The sequence below is a fragment of the Lithobates pipiens genome, unplaced genomic scaffold (genome assembly GCF_037356315.1).
Source record: "Lithobates pipiens isolate NorthernLeopardFrog02 unplaced genomic scaffold, aLitPip1_a1.2 Scaffold_22, whole genome shotgun sequence".
Taxonomy (NCBI): domain Eukaryota; kingdom Metazoa; phylum Chordata; class Amphibia; order Anura; family Ranidae; genus Lithobates; species Lithobates pipiens.
Genome location: NW_027507784.1, coordinates 155069452 through 155085328, shown reverse-complemented (window position 1 = coordinate 155085328; position 15877 = coordinate 155069452).

Below are 15877 nucleotides of genomic sequence, written 5' to 3'. Positions count from 1 at the left end.
AGTTTGTGATCTCATCTAATGCCTGAATGAAGGTGTGACTTTTATGTGATATAATATTTTGATTAATTAAATTCCAGGTATTCTGTATTTGGCTCTCCATCTCTTGATTTCAGTAGTTAGTAGGCCACGCTTCTTAATTTTCACTCCGGCCAAGCGTCTCTTTACTATAACGCTTCCACAAACAATCTACCTAGGAATACCTTTTATTACTTTACAGCACATTTTCTCTCCCTGAAGTTTTATGGCATTTCATTAAAGCAGCCAGAAGGTGATACCGGTCCCTTTTGCCGAAGTGAAATAAATTCAGGTTTTATCGCTCCTGGAAATGCTACAATAGCTGTCAGACTCTTGATGGATATTCTCAATTACAAGACTTGTGGAGCATTTTATACTTACATCTACACTGTAGCTTAACAGACACTGCCTCAATTCCAGCCCGTTTTCTTTTTCTCTTAGACCAGCTTTTGCATCCCTTAGCATATAATGACCAATTTGTTATCACTTTGACCCTCTGTTCTCAGTATCCCTGCTACTATAATTGTATTTTCTTTCCTTTTATATGTGCATATTATTCCTCATTTACTCAGTCTTTTCTGTTTAGAGAGAAAAGCAGAAGTGCACTTTTAAAGTCCAATGCATAAAAAAAACATGCATACGATTGAAATGCAGAACCAAAATCCTTTATAATGATTTAACTTTTCCAAAGCCATAAAAGAAACTGGTATGCACTGAACTGTGAAACAGGTTTTATTTTGTGTGTTAACAATAAATGTAAGCAAATCACTGACAGTTCAAAGTCCAATTGTTGCAGCCGGCACAATTAAATATTTTGGTTGATTATGCAGGGGAAATATGTTTTGTCATTATTTGGCTGGATAGGCTCTCCAATTACTTGCATTGTACCCTTAATTAAACTTACGGTAACTTAGTTCATGTTTTTATTATTTTAAGAGGCACAATATTCCCAAATGTAATTTCCACTGTACTGGCACATTTTTTATCATTGGTGCTTGGAAGCCTTTGTTAATTTTTTAACAAATGGGCTGATTTGCTAAAGGTGTTGAAAATCTTCACACAATATTCACTGCAGTAGTCCAGTCATGTGCAGATGAAATAAGCAAACTGGAAATATATTTTCACCTGAATGTTCACACAATTTATTTATTGTGTGAAGATTCTCAACCTTTTCAGTAAATCAGTCTCTATGTATGTGTTCCCTGTGTTTGAATATGTCTGTGAAGGTTCTCATTTATCCAGGTTATAGTACAGCTAGTAGTAGTTAGTCACATTCAAATTGACTTATTCTATAATGTAAAAGAAGTTCTGCAGCTTATCCAAGCCTAATGAGCATCATGAACATACCCAAGCTTTTAAAGGCACATGGGTAACTCTGACGTGCTTATCAATTCACCATCAAATTTTCTAATGCAGATGCTGATTGTCCAAGAACAAGTGTTTGAATAATGATCTGGCCATTATAGCATTTTCTACAGTCAAACAATGTATTGATATACTAACTGGACTATAATTTTTGGAAAGGAAGATGAATGGTGTATGTATGATGTACAGTGTTTGCTCTATTAGCTTCAGTTGAGCTTACGGAATACGTCAGGGGTCCCATCCATCCCATTCGTCTCCATGTACTTCACCTGGAAGATGACCCTCACCCTATCCATATCATTGCAGGGTGGAAGCAATGTCAAAACGTCACTTCCGCCCAATGCTCTTAAAGGGACTTTTTTTAAACAACATTAAATTATTATTATTTTTTTATTGCATTTTAGTGTAAATATGAGATCTGAGGTCTTTTTGACCCCAGATCTCATTTAGGAGGTCCTGTCATGTGTTTTGTCTATTGTAAGGGATGTTTACATTCCTTGTAATATGAATAAGAGTGATCCATTTTTTTTTAAAGAACAGTGTAAAAATCTAAAATAAAAGGTACCGTATATACTCGAGTATAAGCCGAGATTTTCAGCCTCTTTTTTGAGGCTGAAAGTGCCCCCCTCGGCTTATACTCGAGTCATCGCCGTCTGTCTGCCCGAACAGCGTGTCGAGCAGACAGACAGCGGCCATTCTAACTTTCAAAAGCCGCGCCTCCCTGTCTGTGATAGGCGGAACACAATTTCCCAGCAGTCTGTGTTCCGCCTATCACGGACATCCGCTCATCATCATACTACGGACGAGGATAAGAGGATGTCCGTGATAGGCGGAACACAGACTGCTGGGAAATTGTGTTCCGCCTATCACAGACAGGGAGGCGCGGCATTTGAACAGGGGAATGGGCGCCGACGAAGAGCGGTGATCCTGGGACGGGACCGGACGGAGGCTCGGCTCGGGACGGGACGGGACCGGACGGAGTCTCGGGACGGGACGGGACCGGACGGAGGCTCGGGACGGGACGGGACCGGACGGAGGCTCGGGACGGGACGGGACCGGACGGAGGCTCGGGACCGGACGGAGGCTCGGGACACAGGTAGGCTGGACACACAAGGCCACACACACACATTATGTGCCATCTGCATACTTTGATCACTACCACACCTGTTTGGCAAGTGCTGCTGACATTCCTACTTCCTCCAGTTCCACAGTCCACTGCCTTAATGTCCCAGGAACTCTCAACTTCATGCATCCTCCCCCTATGCAATGCTTTATTTGCATGTTCTCTCTTTTAGGGAATGTAGAAAATGTACACACACACACACACACACACACACACACACATGGATGGACACACACACACACAGGGATGGATGGATGGACACACACACAGGGATGGATGGATGGATGGACACACACACACACAGGGATGGATGGATGGATGGACACACACACACACAGGGATGGATGGACACACACACACACAGGGATGGATGGATGGATGGACACACACACACAGGGATGGACAGGCATATCTCACCCTCGGCTTATACACGAGTCAATAGGTTTCCCAGTTTTTTGGGGGTAAATTGGGGGCCTCGGCTTATACTCGGGTCGGCCTATACTCGAGTATATACGGTAAAATAAATAAGGAAAACAAAAACAAATTATCATTGGCACTCTTGTACATTGTGATCAGGTAGGCTTTATGCCTTCGCCTCAAGTAGGTGACAATGTGCATAGAGCAGTCCTGTTGGCACATATTGCTAAAACACGCAATATATGGTTTGTGCAAAAGTTATACTGTCTACAAAATAGGGGATAGATTTGTGTCATTTTTATTATTATTTTTTTACTAGAAGGCGGCAATCTGTGATTTTTATCCATGTTCAGGCCTCTTGGGGATGCAATTCCTGCCACACCTGCTGTTCATGTTCCAAACCACCCCATCCCTTTTTTGCAACTCCACCTCAACAAAATTCAAGCTAATATACAGTAACTTCCTTTATTTGGAATGGGGAAACATCCTAGAATCAAACGTGACACACTGTGCACCAAATATAAAAGCATATTTCAAGGCAACCATTCTGGATCAAGCCAAAACCTGGTGGAAATCCGCCTCGCAACACACTTATCAGCCTGCCCCAAGATGACCCTCAGCGCCTTGTTTCTGAATCACCATGGAACGCATTACTATCTTAGCAATATATCCATCAAAATGTGTAGAGCAATTTACCTGATTACTATCTCTTATCCCTATGTCTGCACTGACAACCTTTATCCCTCACATCCCATTGGTCTTCATATGATTGGAAACTTACACCACAACTCCATATTTCTTGCCTTTCAGCAACTACAGACCGATTACAATATTCCGTTCAGCCCTCTCTCTCATGCACACTGGTCATATAGTCCTTTTTTTCTTGCACCCTATTAAATTCTATGACACAGAAACCCCCAACCAAAAAGTTATCATTTTTATCTACAGGCTTCTTATTGATCCCCAGCTGAAACCAAAGACCTCTGCGATGCTGCATTGGGAACAACTCCTGATTCCCACCTATTCACCTCAACAGTGGTATCGAGCTCTCCAAATGCCACTTAAAAATATCTAGATGTATACTTCACTGGAAATCTGTCCAGAAACTTCTCAATGAATAGTACTTCATCCCGTCTAAACTCACATGGATCACCCCAACACCTCCAACATCTGCTTGAGAAACTGTGGACATCCTGGAACCTCCTTACATATTTGGTGGACTTGCCCAGTAATCACCCCTTTCTGGCCTATCCTCTCCAGGTTTATATAATTCATTTTTCCCTCTCTCCACAGATGGTCCTGGGTTTAAATATTGACTCCTGGCCTATGAACACGTATACCATCCTATCCCATGGCTTCATTGCCACTCGCTTAGCAATAGCTAGGACTTGGAAATCCCCCAACACGCCCTCTATTGTAATCTCTATCCTCAATACCACCTGTCTGATGGAAGTCCCACCTCCAAATTCTATAGAAATTGGGATCCCTGGCTTATTCATTCTAAGTGTTTACCTCTCACCTGAATTGTCATCCCTTTAACACAGTCCAGCTATTACCTGCATACCTAACAAGACTACCTTTCTTTATACTCTTTGTACGCTTTGTCTTATAACATAGATAACACCCCCTTTCTCGATTCTGTTAACACTTTCCATTTTGTTAGCAACACATTTACTACTATTTGCTAAATCTGAAACAGTTTGTAGCATGTCTTTGCATATTGTGTACTCATATTTTCTTTATGGGAAAAGTAATTTTCAAATTGTATCACCTAAAAACCTGAATAAAAGCTCCAGTTAAAAAAAAAAAACCCTGGAAGTTGTAAAGCACTTCATGTCCACTGAGAGAGGAAGCCTGTTCACCTGTCATATAACTAGATTTTATTAAATGGACACTATATGGTGTATGTATTTGTAATTATTTCTGTTTACGGAGCTAATATTTGAAACTGTATGTTTATATCTAATTGATTCTTATTCATGATTTTGCACTATATTTTTTTTTTTTTCCGTTTATTGTATATTTATGTGATTATTCACATTTATTCAGTATATATACCCTCCTCATACTGAGAGCATGTTGCCTAGTATGAGTCGTGGGGGCACACATTTGCTGCCCCTCCCTTTTCTGGACAGCCAGGTTACATGCCTGGATAAGGGTCTGGTAGGGATTTTTGGGGGGCCCTCACACAAAAAAAAACAACTAGACCCTTATCCTAGGTAGGGGTCCAATATAGATTTGTAAGGGGAGCCCCAACCAAAAACAAAAAAGGCACCCGCTCCCCAAAATCCATGCCAGATTTAGGAATGCTACCTTGTTGGCGAGGAAAAGGAGGGCAGTGAGCATGCAACTTCCCTCCTCCACAACCATACAGGGCCATGTACCCTCAACAGGGGTAGGTACCTTTCTAGGGTCTTGCAAGGCATGTTAGTGGTGACAAGGGCATTATCCCCACATCTTTTGACCAGGGGATGTAGGGATGTAAATCCAATGCCAATTATGTTGTCCAATAATGCTGATTCCTCAGCAATCACGATGAATGACTTCCCGATGACCCGCTCACATAGATAACAACCCTCGTTTAACAATCTTCTCTCCATGGAATCAGAACACAACTGTCAGTTCCCCAGAGCTGCAGAATGTAATCAAGAGCACAAGGGTTCTTGACTGATGTCAGTAACCAAATATGGTGTCCACATTTGTTCAATGATGTCACATGGGAAGCTTCTCAGCTGGTTTACAATTTGAAACACATTGGGAGATGGGTTAACTTAAGGATTAATCACAGTCAGCGGCAAAATCTGGAGGTTTAGGTGGGGGGTAAACTGGCCAAATCTCCCTACTTAGTTTGCTTGTTCAGAGAACTGTGATTAGCTTGGGATCACGTTGACCATAAGTTCAGAAACTCATTCCTAATCAACAGATTTTTTATTTTTTTACTTTTATAACAAACAGATATACTGTAAAAAAAAAAAACCTTTTCATGGAATATTTAAGAGAGATAAAGAGAGTATTTTTGTTTTTGGGTTTATAAAGGCTTTAACTGCACTGCCATTGCTGCACTGGCCCTTTATATGCTTTTTAGGCAATAGCGGCAATCATTCATTATACAATGGGGTACCCAATTGTACCCCTTCCATTTCACAAAAAAAGTGTCAAAATGGTAAAAAAGACAAGAGACAGCTTGGGACAAGTCCTTTATTAAAAAATAAAAAAAATTATAATAAAAAATTATAATAAAAAATGTCGAATATAAATTTACCTGACGGTCCAACACAGAAAAAAAAAGCTGCAACCACTCAGCCTCCATGGGAGGCTCCCGCCAAGTGACGCGTCTTCACTGTGACAGTTCTTATATAACTGAGGGTGGGGCCACCCGGTGATGTAACTGGGTGACCCTGCCCCCTCTGACACCATGGGGGCTTCCTCATGGCTTCCCCATGGTGTCTGAGGGCAGGGCCACCCAGGGACATAACCGGTTGACCCAGCCCCCTCTGACGCCACGGGGGCTTCCCCACGTGCAGTCGGGGGGACGGGGTCACCCATTTACATCACTGGGTGGCCCCACCCCCTCTGACACCATGGGGAAGCCCTTGTGATGTCAGATGGGGGCAGGGTCACCTGGTTATGTCACTAGGTGGCCCTACCCTCAGTTATATAAGAACTGTCCCAGAGAAGATGCATCAGCTGGCAGGAGCCTCCCATGGAGGCGGATCGGTTGCAGCTTTTTTTTCATGAACTTACATAACTTGCATATAAGCCTTTTAAATTAGCACTTTTGATTTTTCATGTTCGTGTCCCAAATAGACTTTAATGGTGTTTGCATGTTCTGCTGCGAACCAAACAGGAGGGTGTTCGGCCCATCCCTAATTTGTATATACAGAACTGAAGAATGTATTTAATAAATTTGCCTTTTCTTTGTCCCCTGTCACCCACTCTAGATTATTTTGTACAGGGCCTACATGCTCAGACCTGACCCCTTTACTATTAATATATTTGAAGACATTTTTGGGGTTTGTCCTACTACATATTGCAATCTGTCGTTCGTTTTAAATTTTGGCATCTTTGATTTCCTTTTTACATATTCTGTTATATTCTTTGTAGTTTTTAAATGAGAATAGTGTTCCTTCATTTTTATATTTTTTAAAGGCTCTTTTCTTATGGTTTACAGCTTTTTTAACTTTGGCTGTGAGCCACATAAGTTTTATTTTTAGCCTTTTAAACTTACTGCCCATGAGAATATACTTTGCAGCGAGTTCACAAACAGTCTTTTTGGAGAATGCCCATTTCTGTTCTGTGTTTATCGATGCCAATACTCACTCTTAGTCTAAGTCCTGGAGAGCAGCCCTCATCCTTGGAAAATTTGCTCCTTAAAGTTAAGTGTTTTTATCTTTCCAGTATGTGTTTTTTGCTTCGAGCTAACACTAAATGAAATCATGTTATGGTCACTGCTACCCAGATGTTCCTTTATATGAACATTAGTAATAAGCTCTGCATGGTTTGAGATTGCCAGGTCCAATAGAGCAGTGGTCATCAACCCTGTCCTCAGGGCCCACTAACAGGCCAGGTTTTATGTATTACCTTGGGGAGATTCAGACTAGAATACTGCAATCACTGAGCAGCAAATGATATCAGCTGTGATGTATTTCAGTTATCTTGCAAACCTTGCCTATTAGTGGGCCCTGAGGACAGGGTTGATGACCACAACAGAGCATCATTCCTAGTTGGGGCCTCAATAGACTGGACCAAAAAATTGTCTTGTAGTAGGTTTAAAAATGTTTGCCCTTTAACTGATCCAGCAGTGCCATTGCTCCAATCAATTTCTGGGTAGTTAAAATCCCCCATTATTATCACCGTCCCAGCCCTTGCAGCCATTTCCATCTGTGCAAGGAGCTCAATCTCCACCTCCTCATTAACATCGGGTACATCTATCTATTAACATTGGGTACATTACACACATCTATATGCAGTTCTACCCATAATGCTTCAGCCACATCACACTCTCCATCAATTAAGTCCTCACTGATGAGATCACTTCCCCGCCACCTTTCCTTTTTACCCTGTCTCTCCAAAAGTGTGCATAGCCAGGAATATTAATAGCCTAGTCAAGTGAGGAATGAAGCCAAGTTTCAACAATACCAATTACATTATATCTCTCCTCATGCACCAGAGCCTCCAACTCACCTATTTTGCTTGGCAGACTTCTGGTATTTTGCAGTTTAATGCATTATTACATTTTGCATATTTTTTTCAGTAGTACAAATGGCACTATAATTTCCAATGGTTGTTTGCAACATGGGAACTTTCTCGTCACCTGCTATAACCTTTCCCCATCTATCCCTATTCCACCCTCCATAAATGTCTGACCCCTAACTGACCTGTCTGACTGATTGAATTCTAGTTCACTCTCCTCCCTCAATCCTAGTTTAAATACTACTCTAACCTTTCCATAAACCTCTCTCCCAGCACAGCAGACCCTCTTCCATTCAGGTGCAAACCATCTGTACCACATGTTGAACTCCAATAAAAAGTCAGCCCAGTGCAATAGAAACACAAACCCTTCCTTCTTACACCAGATGTTAAGCCATACATTCAGCTCTCTAATCTCCCCCTGCCTTTCCTGTGTTGCGCATGGCACAGGCAATATTTCAGCGAATATCACCTTGGAGGTCCTTCCCTTCAACTTGCGGCCTAGTTCTTTAAATAGATTTTTAAGGAGCTTCCACCTTCCATATATTCTGTCATTGGTTCCAACATGGACCAAGACAGCTAGGTCATGCCCAGCCCCTCCAGTAATTTATCAACCCAGTCCACCACATGCTGAACCCTGGCACCATGGAGACAGCAAACCATTTGGTTGAGGCGATCCTGGCAACAAATTATTCTTTCCTTCCGATTATAGAATCCCCTATTACCACCAACTGTCTAGGCCTACCTGCCTATCCCCAGCCTTACTAGCTTGGCTGCTCTTGGCTGTTAGGGGTAGCAGTGACATCCAGGGCTGCTACCTCTGTGTTTGCCACCTCCACATCTTTACTCAATTTGGCAAATTTATTTTGATGCATAAATACAGGACTGGCCTTCCTTTTCTGTGAGCCCCTTTCACTCCCTCTAACTACATTATCCCATCTTCCTAACTGATAATCCTGACTTTCCCCTCCACCCTCCACATAAACCCTACTGGCCAACTGCTCAGCAGCAGAGGACCCCTTTCAAGGCTGTCCTTTCTGCCCAGTGTTGCAACTTGCTCCTCCAGATTTCTAATGTGAGCTTCCAGAAGGGCAATCTGCTCACATCATTCACAGCAGTATACATCCTGGAGCTGTTAAACCAATTTTGCATACAGGTGGCACACTGTGCACTGAGCAAAACCTTCAACCCTGCTAACACTCATTTCCCAGTTACAATATAATTACTTATAGGAAGTTTAATGTGTTACTTACCGGTTAGAAGACTCCTGCCTTCACTCCTGTTTTTAACTCCTGTTTTTTACTCTCCACTTCAGTTCAAATTCCACTTATGTTCACAAAATCCAGATACAAGCCAGCATTAGCAGGGAGCCATCTCCAAAAGGGAGTTGTATAGACCCTTATATACACCTGTGAACAATTAACCACTCCCCTTAATTAGCAGAGGGGGAAAAAATGTGCTGTCTGAAAAGTGTCAGAAAAAGGAGGGGAAAAAAGCGTTTTAAAAACTGATAGCAAACTTATCAAATGAGGAGAAAAAACAAAACCCTTGCAACCACAAACAATCAAAAGCCCAACTCCTGGTTATTAACTCTCAACTTTAGTTCAAAATTCCACTTATGTTCACAAAATCCAGATGCAAGCCAGTAGGCGCCATTAATGAAGCGCACTTATGTTTAAGTGAGAAAATTAAGTTATTCTGTCCATTAATTCACCAAACTGACCTTTTATTGTCTATATACTTTATAGCATTTTGATGGTTTGGAATGGATTGCATTCTATGCAGCCAGTGAGCCAATGAGGAGAGAGGGGGGGGGCTTGGGTGAGCCGCAGCTCTATGTGTCTTATGGACGCATAGAGCAGTGGCTCGGGAGTGAGCACGCAGCGGTGACCCCAGGGCTAGCGGGTTTCTCTGGTGGCACTGCTCGAGGGGGAGGAGCCATCAGGGGACATTGTACAGAAAAGGTAAGTATAACATGTTTGTTATTTTTTTTTTAAATTAAGCTTTAATACCACTTTAAATGATAATAATTTAAATATTTCATTATCCTATTAGTACAGTACTAAGGAAATTAATTTTCTGAAGTTTTTTGTGGAAAACAGAGCTCTCCATACCAGATCTTTCTTTAAAGCTATGGACAGAAATAGCTTTATAACCCAGGACAGTTGCCACCATCCACAATCGCTAAAGAACATTCCTAAAGGCCAGCTTCATTGTGATGCCTTTCCTTGTGTGACTACTGAAACATGGCTGTTGCAGTTTTTAGGGACTACAGGGTAATGGCTTCCTGTCAGAAATGTACTGTGGTGTATTGGAAAATGGCTACTGGATTATATTAAAGACGGTCCCGGCCCCGCTCCTTAACAGCCAGCTTACACTAGCTTTGACTAATCAGGGCACAGAACAAGAGAGAACAGTTTGTGGGACTTTATATGAAGCACATTACTAAGTCAAAATGGACCAATCAAGATAAACAGTTTTTTATTGCAAAAGATATACATACACATAAAAGAGAAGGTATCAAATAGATAAAATGATACAATATATTATTGGGATAAAGTCTAAACAATTCATAGTGTATAAAAAATTTCTCAACATAGTATTAAGTCTCAATGTATAAAACAATTCATAGTGTAGAACAATTATCTCAACATAATTAAATAGTAGTAGACCTTGAGCATGTAGACCAAATTGCAATGGTATCATATAGGCGTAGTAACAATGAAAGATTGGTACATTATAATAAAATTGTAGTATGATACAAAAGGTAGACATAGAAACTGTGACGTAGCATCATAGAAAATCTGTACGCATTTCGTGGTTACATTACCACTCATCTGGAGCAGATGCATAGTTTGAGAGTATCTATAAAAATGGCAAAATTGTATGATGTTAGAAAAAAGATTTAAAACACAGACGAAAGAGGGGGTACATAAAAGGTCCCAAACACTCTCACCTATCTGTAGTATGTTGGGGAAAATGTCTTTTAAAGTGCCCCTTACCATTGATATTATCAACAGTCCTACCAACATACTACAGATAGGTGAGAGTGTTTGGGACCTTTTATGTTCAACTTCTTTCTTCTGTGTTTTAAATCTTTTTTCTAACATCATGCAATTTTGGCATTTTTTGTAGATACTCTCAAACTATGCATCTGCTCCTGATGAGTGGTAATGTAACCACGTAATGCGTAGAACTTTTCTATGATGCTACGTCACAGTTTCTATGTCTACCTTTTGTATCATACTACAATTTTATTATAATGTACCAATCTTTCATTGTTACTACACCTATATGATACCATTGCAATTTGGTCTACATGCTCACGGTCTACTACTATTTAATTATGTTGAGATAATTGTTCTACACTATGATTTGTTTTTATACATTGAGACTTAATACTATGTTGAGATAATTTTTATACACTATGAATTGTTTAGACTTTATCCCAATAATATATTGTATCATTTTATCTATTTGATACCTTCTCTTTTATGTGTAGGTATACCTTTTGCAATAAATAACTGTTTATCTTGATTGGTCCATTTTGACATAGTAATGTGCTTCATATAAAGTCCCAATCTTGTTCAAGATATCAGGGATGGAGGTATGCCTCATATAAAGTCCCAAATTTCGTTTTAGCATAGTTCTAGCCCTTTTTTCATAATCAGGGCACAGAATGCAGTGTGCAGTGCTCAGTGCACACATAAACATTTATACATGTGTAGCGCTATCCATAAAGAAGCCACCAGTTAAGATTGGTCCTATGTTCTTTGCCTCAACCTCATCAAGAGCCTCAGCCCCTATGACACACCAGGTTAGGCATATAAGCAAGAAAAGGTGGCGAAACAAGGCAAATAATTCCTATCATAATTCCTATCACCCAACGATAGTGCTATCTTGAAAACACGCACCACAGTAGTCAATCAGTAGTAACTGGACCCTGGGCAAACATTTTCTTGGGCCGCCTCTTCCATGGCATTTCGCTCTCCACATGCTTCAGCTATCAGCTAGAATCAAAATCAGTTTACTGAATCAGATCAGGCAGTGATTGTGATGTGTTGCCAGAGGTTACAGTGTATCATTACTGCTCACTGACTGGCTGTTAGAGGTTACAGCACATATTATGGCTTGGCTCACTGATTATTTTCTACAGGTTACAGCACATGACTTCTGCTTGTTGGTTGGTTGCTAGAGATGACTCGACATCAATACTGCTCACTGGTTGCTAGAGGTTACTGGTCATCTATACTACTGACTAATTGGTTGCTAGAGGTTACAGCACATTATTACTACTCCCTGATTGGTTTCTAGAGATTACTGCATATCCTTACCGCTCAATGATTGGTTGCAAGAGGTTAGTGCACAGTATTACTGCTCACTGATTGGTTTCTAAAGGTTACAGCACATCATCTCCTCACTGCCTGCACACCATGGACTGTGAGGTCCATGGAATCCTAGGAATCCTATGACTCCTGGGATCAGTGGCATCGTTGGGGGAAGGGGTGGGGTGTGATCATTGGTAATGCTGGGGGGTTGTTGGGATCAGTGGCAGTGGTGGAGGGGTGGGATTAGTTAGGAGGCAGTACACTGTGAGAAATTCTGAATCATGTAGATCAAAGCTGGAAATCTTTGGCAACTATATAGAGGGGGATACTACCAATGTAATGGGGAATATACAATTACCATGAATGTGAGGGGGGATTTACACAGACCATCAATGTGAGGGGGAATTTGCACTGACCATCATGTAACGGGGGATTTTATGCCACCCACCAATATAAAGAGGGATTTCTACACTGACACCAATGTACAGTAATAAGAGTATTTACACCAACCACCTGTGTAGGGGGGAATATACAATGACCTCCATGTAAGGGGGAATTTGAACTGACAACCATTGTCGAGGAGATTTGTACTGACCACCAATGTAAGGTGATACTTCTACACCGACCACCAATATTAGGAAGGATTTACACTGACCACCAGTGTGAGGGCAATTCTGTAGTTATCACCAATGTAAAGGGAAATGTACACAGATAAACAATGTTATGAAGAATTTACACTGACAACCAATGTAATGGAGGATTTTTCATCAATAGCCAATAAAGGGGGATTTCTGCACTGGCCACCAATCGGCTGAGATATGCATATTCACATGTACCAAAATTCACGATGCTGTGGCACCATGTTCTTTTCAAGAAGGGTTCCACCTCCAATTTGACTTCCTTTGCATAACAGGCTAATGTTATGCCTCGTATACACGATCAGATTTTCCAACAACAAATGTTGGATGTGAGCTTGTTGGCTGAAAGTCCAACCGTGTGTATGCTCCATTGAACATTTGTTGTCCGACTTTCCGCCAACAAATGTTGGCTAGTAGGTTCTCAAATTTTCCACCAACAAAACTTTGTTGTCGGAATTTCTGATCGTATGTACCCAAGTCTGATGCAAAAAAGATTCTCAGAATCAAGCCGAAGAAGCCGCACTGTCTATTGAACTTCCTTTTTCTCGGCTTGTCATATGTCTTGTTCGTCACCACGTTCCCACTTTCGTAATTGTTGGCCAACATTTGTGTGACCATGTGTATGCAAGGCAAGTTGGAGCCAACAACCTTCGAACAAAATTCCATAGTTTTGCTGTCGGAAAATCCGATTGTGTGTACGGGGCATTAGGCTCAATGACTATAGTTATAGGCGGGACTTTCAAGCATGCTCCTTTACCTCCCCAGTGGGCAGCATTTAGCAGAAGTGATGGTAGACATGACCTCAGGGGGACATGATAAACATACGAATGCCGCCTCTATTTACATATGAATGCCCCCAGTCTGCGACAATTTAAATATTAATGCCGCCACTATTTACATATTAATGCAGGTTATTTACATGTAAACACAGGGTCTGCAGGTGAGTCATCTGTACATGGCAATAGGGCAACAGCAACAAAACTTTACACTGAGATATTGGGATACTGCACAGGACTAAAACTTCAAGGGATAAGGGAATTTAAACTGGGATAGTTGGCAAGTTTGAGGCAGCTGCTTTGGGCCCCACAATAATGATGAGGCCCAGGGCAAAATGGTCCTGGCCATGGCATCCATTACATCCGATGAGTAATCAGCTGTCAATGTGTTTTCACGCTGACAGTTTAATAAAAAAAAAAGTGGCAGTAAAAAAATAAAGAAAAAGACAGAAATGTAAAAACACGCCCCCCCCCCCTAAATCTATACCACACCCTTATCCAAGCATGCAGCCTGGCAGGTCAGGAAAGGGAAGGGAATGAGCGAGTCCCCCCCTCCTGAACCATACCATGCCACATGCCCTTAACATGGGGGGTTGGTGCTTTGGGGTGGAGGGGTCTCTGCCCCTCCACCCCAAAGCACCTTGTCCATATGTTGATGGGAACAAGGGCCTCTTCCTGACAACCTTGGGCTGTAGTTGTCAGGGTCTAAGGGCAGGGGCCTTTTCAGAATCTGGAAGCCACTTTAATCAGATTCTGGAAGCCCCCAGACCCCGCCCCCCTCCCTATGTGAATTGGTATCGGGTACTGCCCCTTTCTGACATCATGTGGCAGGTACATGAATTTGGTGCATGCTGCACCACTTTTAAAATGCAAACATGAGACAATTTCACTAAATTTGTCTTTCCCGGTCTTTATGAATTCCAAGGATTGTATTGTTATAGTTGTATAGCAGCAATGTTTACCATGAGCATTATGTATACAGAGGTGTATTATGATTATTGGTTATTCACAGAGATTCAGGGTGAAATTTCAGGTTGATAGAATGATGTTTTATGTCTTTGTCAGTACATAAGTTGCACATTGTTGCTGTGATAGTTGCCTTAACCACTTCACCTCCGAAAGGTTTACCGCCCTTCCTAAACAGGACAATTTTTGCAATACAGCACTGCATTACTTTCACTGACAACTGCACGGTCATGCAATGCTGTACCTAAATAAAATAGCTTTTTTTTTGTGGTATTTGATCAGCTCTGCGTCTTTTATTTTTTGCGCTAGAAACAAAGAATGACTGACAAAAACAATATTTTTGTACTTTCTGCTCTAAAACACAGCCAATAAAAAAAAGGTAAAAAATCTAATTTCTTCATCAATTCAGGCCAATATGTATTCTGCTTCATATTTTCCAATAAGCGTATATTGATTGATTGAAGTTATAGTGTCTACAAACTATGGATATTTTTTTTTTTACTAGTAATGGTGGCGATCAGTGTTTTGTGGAGGGACTGCGATTATGTGATGGACAAATCAGATACTTAACTGATACCTAACGGACACTTTGACACTGTACTAATGACACTGGCAGGGAAGGGGTTAACATCAGTTGCGATCAAAGGGTTAACCGTGTGCCTTCTCTAATGTTTCAGTGTAATAGGGGAGGTGTTTTTACTACTGGAAGGCATAGATTGGTGTCTCTGCTTTAATGAAACACAGGATCTATGTCTTCTGTACTGGCAAAATTACAATCTGCCTTGTTTACATAGGCAGACTGGCATTCTGTCAGTGTAACGAATGATCAGCGGGCGATCAGCTCCCGCTGTGTAAAATCACAGGGGAAGCAAGCCGCCGACGGTGCGCACTTGTGCCCAATACCCAAAAGTGCAGACTCATGTGTATATACACGTGATTCAGCACAGCGCGGCTGGCCTGTAGTAGTAAATCTGCTGTGGGGCAGTCGGCAAGTGGTTAAGAAAGGTGGGCTGTAGCCTGCAACCTAACAATTATTTCCATGCTTGTTTTGAACACCTT